General features: G+C 40.7%; 2 non-coding genes across 2 annotated transcripts; both read right to left on the bottom strand.

The window, feature by feature from the left end:
• Window positions 1-312: 312 nt before the first annotated feature.
• Window positions 313-467, bottom strand: LOC149092803 (5.8S ribosomal RNA). Its single transcript, XR_016200619.1, has one exon. It is a non-coding gene; the product is annotated as a 5.8S ribosomal RNA (ribosomal RNA).
• A 487-nt stretch (window positions 468-954) lies between these two features.
• LOC149092804 (small subunit ribosomal RNA) lies at window positions 955-3,128 on the bottom strand. The gene has a single exon (XR_016200553.1). It is a non-coding gene; the product is annotated as a small subunit ribosomal RNA (ribosomal RNA).
• Window positions 3,129-7,500: the final 4,372 nt, after the last annotated feature.

Below are 7,500 nucleotides of genomic sequence, written 5' to 3' on the forward strand. Positions count from 1 at the left end.
TTCATCAGTTAACAGGTTAGTTGATCACCATAGTTATCTGCAATACGACTTTAGCGTCGTCAGATAGGCGACTAACCTTAGAATCTCATGCTAGTATCTATTCATATATACTGCTTGCAGAGATGAAATATGCATTGTACACAAAATTTATCATGTGAAACAAGTAGATTTGAGATTCTCCTTACTAAATTGCAACGAATTGCAATTAAGAAAAGGAATAAAACATCAAGATTCATGCATATAAATATACAATCCTCTCAAAACAATGCATATATGGTAGTATGCAAGTGTTTTGTTGATTATTTTACATCTCAACTCTCAGACAGATGTGACCTCGGAAAAGACCCGAAAGCCGCAATGTGCGTTGGAAGCTCAAGTGCTCGGCGTGTCCTGCAATTCGCACCGATTATCGTAGCTAGCTACGTTCTTCATCGATTGGTAATTCGAGTGATCCACCGCTTGAAGATGTATCTTTGCCACCGTGGGACTTTTAATAAGTATCCTAAATCTGCATTGAGAGGGTTTGAAAACAATTGTATGCAGTTTATAAAAACCATAGTTGTCTTTACTTAGTTAGGCGAAGAAGTGTAAAACTTCCTTCTTTAAACCTTGCCGTCAGCATAAGCTGAAGACTTGATCAGGTACCAAGTATGTAGCAAGACAGGCTTTTCATTATAAACTACAATTGTTTTGCAAAAGAAATTATGGCTATCGTTAGATAACCCTCACTCTTTGTTGCATTGGATAATGAAAGATGGATGTATGAATGAACGAATGTAATGCAAATTAGAATCATGTTGCAATGGCTAAATGTTTGCAATAAACATTCACAATTGCGACTCTAATGCAAATACAATTCAATTGCATTCACCATATTAGCATCTACAATATCACTATGCAGAGTGTTTGATTGTTTGAAGGTTGTATTTCTCTTATAATAAGAGGGTAATACGTTAATGATCCTTCCGCAGGTTCACCTACGGAAACCTTGTTACGACTTTTACTTCCTCTAAATGATCAAGTTTGAACATCTTTCCAGCACAATCCGACCACTAGTTTCCCAATGGTCTGGATTGACCAGTCCGAAGTCCTCACTAAATCATTCAATCGGTAGTAGCGACGGGCGGTGTGTACAAAGGGCAGGGACGTAATCAACGCAAGCTAATGACTCACGCTTACTGGGAATTCCTCGTTCATGGGCAATAATTACAATGCCCAATCCCCATCACGAAATGGGTTCAAGCGGTTACCCACTCCTTTCGGAGCAGGAAACAGTATGCACGATGACCACTTCAGTGTAGCACGCGTGCGGCCCCGGACATCTAAGGGCATCACAGACCTGTTATTGCTCTGTTTCGTGCGGCTGCGAGCGCCGCTTGTCCCTCTAAGAAGTCCTTACAGTGCTACAGCATCCTTACCCTAGCCAATTCTGTAGGCTAATAGCAGCAGAGCCCTCAACAGCCGAAACCATCAAGAGATACTACCACCCACAGGTTGACTAAGGGGGAGTACTGCAGTGTAAACTGCAAGTCTATTTAGTAGGCTAGAGTCTCGTTCGTTATCGGAATTAACCAGACAAATCACTCCACCAACTAAGAACGGCCATGCACCACCACCCACTGAATCAAGAAAGAGCTCTCAATCTGTCAATCCTCTCAGTGTCCGGGCCGGGTGAGTTTTCCCGTGTTGAGTCAAATTAAGCCGCAAGCTCCACTCCTGGTGGTGCCCTTCCGTCAATTCCTTTAAGTTTCAGCTTTGCAACCATACTTCCCCCGGAACCCAAAAACTTTGGTTTCCCGGAAGCTTCCATTCGAGTCATGAAATTAGTTACTCAGAATGATCGCTGGTTGGCATCGTTTATGGTTAGAACTAGGGCGGTATCTGATCGCCTTCGAACCTCTAACTTTCGTTCTTGATTAATGAAAACATTCTTGGCAAATGCTTTCGCTGTAGTTTGTCTTGCGACGGTCCAAGAATTTCACCTCTAGCGCCGCAATACAAATGCCCCCGTCTGTCCCTCTTAATCATTACCTTGGATTCTTAAGACCAACAAAATAGAACCAAGGTCCTATTCCATTATTCCATGCAAGATCATTCAAGTTAAGGTAGTGGTACGCATCATATAGATGGTTGACCATACCGTTTTTAGGCACCTCTTTCGAGGTTTTGGACGCCTGCTTTGAGCACTCTGATTTTTTCAAGGTAAAAGTCTCGATCGCTTGAATCAACACTCGGTAAAGAGCATTGATAGCAAATATCGAGCAATTTTCTGTCTAAACACTATGAATGTAACCACCAGGAAAGAGGAATGAAGGTTCAAGCAAGCATCCGTAGACACAAGCAAGAAACCTAACATCACCATCTAACCCTTTAATCAGTGGACCCCATAGGTTCGACTGAAATCCAACTACGAGCTTTTTAACCGCAGCAACTTTAATATACGCTATTGGAGCTGGAATTACCGCGGCTGCTGGCACCAGACTTGCCCTCCAATAGATCCTCGTTAAAGGATTTAAATTGTACTCATTCCAATTACGGGGCCTCAATAGAGTCCCGTATTGTTATTTTTCGTCACTACATCCCCGTACTGGGATTGTGTAATTTGCGCGCCTGCTGCCTTCCTTAGATGTGGTAGCCGTTTCTCAGGCTCCCTCTCCGGAATCGAACCCTAATTCCCCGTTACCCGTTACAACCATGGTAGGCGCATAACCTACCATCGACAGTTGATAAGGCAGTTGCTTGAGGGATACATCGTCGGCTCAGAGGCCATACGATTTGCTCAGTTATTCAGAGTCATCACAAGAAATGCAACCGAAGTTGCTAAGATCCCCACTGCTAGTCCTTAGACAGCGACCGAAATCACTGAACAGGGTTCTAGGTGAATAAGAATCATTGGTCTTGTACTAATAAATGCGATCCTTCCGTCAGCAAGCTGAGGTTGGAACACTTGTTCATGTATTAGCTCTAGAATTACCACAGTTATCCATGTAAAAAAGAATATCCGAGGAACCGTAACTGATTTAATGAGCCCTAACATAAGTCGGCCCGCCACCACCCCACTGCTTTCAACTCGTGAGAGTTATTTTTGCAGTGGCGACTTTTTCTTCTAAGCTAATAACACATCGTTGTGTGTCTCTATGTCTGAATTTCTGAAATGTTATGGCTCTGTTAGTAATAAAAACAACTAGAAGGGGCGTTAAAAGTTTTGGCTCCCGCTTCGGTTTCGGAGCACACATAAGTTTCTAAGTTACCTGCTTTTGCTCAGTCGTGTACAAGTACATGGGTTTGTTTCCAAAATTGGGCATCACCACTCGACTGCTGGCTCAGTTGTTTCCTCAGGCCTCCTGACTTAACAGAAAACAGCCTTTGCATACTAACTCCAGTTCAAAACTCCGAATTTCTCTCGTGAACGAGGTTCCTTCTTTATCTTGAACTGCTTTTCAAGCTACGTTTCCCTAGGCCTTCTGATCTAACAAAATGTAGCCCAAGCATACTCTCACTCTACTAAATCGTCCAGTCAGACAAGTCTGACCAGGTAACCAGCGTACTTATGCGGATATCCTTTACCTAGAGGGAGGAGGTTATTAAATTAAAGGAGATGATGAGAGTTAGTCTTCGAGGTCAAGTGAGTGTATAGGCTCACCGGACCTCTAAATGTATATGTTAAAGATTATTGTTGTGAAGGGTCGTGAGACCTGCTCATTTACCTTCACTTGTTAAAACTGTAAGAAAAATAATTAATTAATAAATCTGAAAATGAAAAATAATAATTAGTGTAAATAAAGATAAGTATTGTAGAATTAATTAACAGACCAGTTCAACAAAGTGTATAGTTGGTTGACTGGATTTCTCTTTCGATTGCTGCAATTCGAGATGGACACTGAGAGTCATTTGCCTTGTGTTCGTATGATGGCTTCTTCGACAACTTGCAGTTAATACAAGTCGGTTTCGCGGACAAGTTTGGACATTGTTCAAATCTATGATCTTCACTGCAATGACTACATTTCTCAGTTCTTGTGCACCTGCTAGACGCATGACCAAAGCCTTGGCATTTGAAGCACCTTCTAAGTCTAAAGAAATCATCGACTCTGCATCTTTGATAATCGATGTAGAGCATATGTTTTTCCAAAATTCGTTTTCTTACTCTTGGACTTGCTTCAATTACCCAATCCACTGAACTCCGATTCTTGTCACCAGTCTTGAAAGCTAATTTCAGTCCACCCTCAAATTCATCATCCGAGAGGTCACTGAAATTCTGATTTTTGATTGCTGTCTTGAGGTTGGCTAAAGGAATATCTTTAGGTATATTTCTAACAATCATCTTTGGATTTTTGAGTTCTTCTTTCTTGATGTTAAAATGGCTGCTGGTACCTGATTGGTTAAGGAGAAAAGAGATGGTGGCTTCATCCGAAGTTTTGACAATAAGAAGAGGATTGCTAAAGACCATTCGAATGCTGTCTAATTTGAGCTTATTGCCTATTGGGTCTAATTTTCTCAGAAAGTCCATTCTCAGAACTTTGACGTCACTACAAGCTGACTTAGATTTTATAGTGAATGTTGACAAGTTCAATGTTCTGCCGGCAATAACTGTTTTTCTAACAGCTGATGCAAAACTTTTTATAGGCTTAGCGACAATTGTGGCTATTGGAGTTGGTTGTTGGACTAGCTGCTGAGTATTCAATTTTTCATTCATTTGCGAGTTTGACTTTGTCAGCTGGTCTACTTTGCAGCTGATGCTCTCAAGTGTGTCGACTTTCTGACTCATTTCACCTACTTCTGAGTAGGCTTCAGCTGTTAATGTTGTCAATTTCGAAAGGTGCTCACTGACTGTGCTTAGTTTGTCTATTCTGACGTGTATCTTCTCAATTTCACGATGTGCCTTAACATAACCGGCATGTTCAGCTCTGACTTTAAAGAGTTCATTTTTCAAGGAATTGGCTATTGCGGCAACAGAATTAAACTTATCGAGAATAAAGTCTGAGTTTTTCTTACTAATCTTATTACTTTCTTGTAAACAGAAACTTGTGAGCTCTGCTTGTATGCATTCAATTTTTTTCACTTCTTCTCTATCCGCCATAGCTCTCATAAGATTTGCACTACCTTCAATTTCTTCATCTGATTCTGACATTTTCTACTTGTTAAATTGAGGTGATGTTATAATAATTGTAATAATGAATAATCTGAAAAGAAAAAGATAATTAATTTGATTAGTGTATAATAATAATATAATAATTTTTGGGTTAAAAGTGGTCGCCAGGACACGGCCCCCCTGGCTAAATTTTTAGATTAAGAGAATCTCAAGGACGATGCAAATATAAATCGAGTGGTAATTATAGATATTTGATAATTTGATAACTTGATAACTTGATAATTTGATAATTTGATAATTTGATAATAATTTGATAATTTGATAATAATTTGATAATTTGATAATTTGATATTTTTAATTTGACTTGAAATTTTTGAGAAAAACTACAAGTCACCTTTGAGGCAATGGGTTCACTCTCTATTTGCATTCGCCAGGAATCTCGGCATGTCTAGGGGTTTTGATGTTAATAATTACCGGTGCAATTCAATGCACAACTCGGGCTTTCACCTTGTACCGATGATGTACTCAACAAGACTTCTCTCCTCCGTGAAGGGTCCATCTTGATAATCCATCAAAGGAACTCAGCTAAAACCTAAACAACCTGCTGAGAATCACTGAATTCGTCCTCATTATATCCAGACCAAAGTCCGAACATAACTCAGAATTCTCAACCCAACAGACTGATACTGGACTTTCACCTTGAACCGCTGGTGTACCCAACAAGACTTCACACCTCCGAAGAGGGTCCATCTTGATGAATTCATCAAGGGAACTCAGCTAAGTCATACACTACCTATCTTGCAACTAGCATCACTGAGTTCGTCATCATTACATTCAAACCGAAGTCCGAACATAACTCTGAATTCTCAACTAGCTGACAAGATCTAAGAGCTTTTCTTCACAATCACTGAACATTATACCGTGTCTCTCCGTAAGAAACAACTTGGTACAAGTCAGCTCATGATAAGAGCTACCCTTAGTGCTGTCTACAGTCTATCTTGCAACTCAGAATCATTGAATTCGTCATCATTACGTCCAGACAAAACCGGACATAACTCAGAAATCTCAACTAAGTCCACAAGATATAAACTAAGTCCTATTCCTTACGAAACCTAACATCCGGGTATTTCAACGACAAGATAAGGTGCTTCACTTCGGGTTCAGATAACCCTAGGATCAGCCTAACAAAAACCACCGGTAAGCGCAATCTTTAGCCTAGATATTCAGTTGGATGATTCGGGACGTTATCCCTTATGGTTCGACGGATCGAGGAAAGTCAACCCGGTCAAAGACTGGAAGAACCACAAGGTATTAGCAATTAGAAAACAGCACTAAACCATCTCTTCATGCACCCCTCCGTGTTTTTAAGCACGCTTATCCTCCCTTTCGGACTTATACTGGAATTAAACAGAACTATTACCCTCTGGTTGAGTCAATGGGCGAACCAAAACACCAATATGTTGAGGGGCTGTAGTCAGCCGTTCACGTAACCAGTGACACTCTCCGTTAGCCAACAAATGGTACGTATGAGCTGCCGTTCTCTAGTTTCTAGCCACACCTCGTAGAGGCGATTGCGTTCACCCCTAGACACGCCGGAACCTTAGCCAAATTCTTCACCAAACAAGAACCCAATCCTCGCAGGGACTTGCGAGTTTGTAAAAGAGTCTAGTGACTCATGTATTCGTGTTTCGCGCTTCCGGGTTGAAACAATGAATAAAAAATAGAAAACGAGTATTTGCTACAATTTGAGGATTTGAAGTTCTTGTTTGGACACAAAAAGATGGTAGATTCGCTAGGGGCCGTGGCCACTGATTTAATGAGCCATTCGCGGTTTCACTTTATAAACAGTATGTACTTAGACATGCATGGCTTAATCTTTGAGACAAGCATATGACTACTGGCAGGATCAACCAGGTAACTTGATGTTTTAGCAAAGTAAAATGCTAAACAAGTTGTTTTTGCAGCTATAAATACGATATCCTCAGCTAACAACCAGCAAGTGGATGCTAACTTTAACGAGGTATCGAGATTTATGTCGTGCATTAAGATAATTCTGCAGAAAGCTCTTTAGAATCCATCTTCTTCCACTAAAATGTGCAAGCACATCTAGCAGGAGTAACCATTGCTGGGTACGTTTGCAAGTCAACTAAACAGCATAGTATTATAACCGCTTGATACCAATTTCTTGGATCAATCTGCGGTCTGCTTTGCACAAGCAGAGCTCAATACTAATACTGCTCACTCTGTTGAGTGACTAGTTTGAACATATATGCAAGATATGAAGTCTGATAGCATTAAAGCCCAACTCTCATAGATATTGTCAGTCGTACCAAGGAAGACCTTAGGTCTTGCAGGTACTCTACCTTTGTATAATAGTGTGTGGTGATAAGATGATTGACGATCCAAACCCA

This window comes from Tetranychus urticae, unplaced genomic scaffold (genome assembly GCF_039701765.1).
Source record: "Tetranychus urticae isolate SD_2017Ah unplaced genomic scaffold, NJAU_TeUrti_SD_1.0 Scaffold_5, whole genome shotgun sequence".
Classification (NCBI taxonomy): Eukaryota; Metazoa; Arthropoda; class Arachnida; order Trombidiformes; family Tetranychidae; genus Tetranychus; species Tetranychus urticae.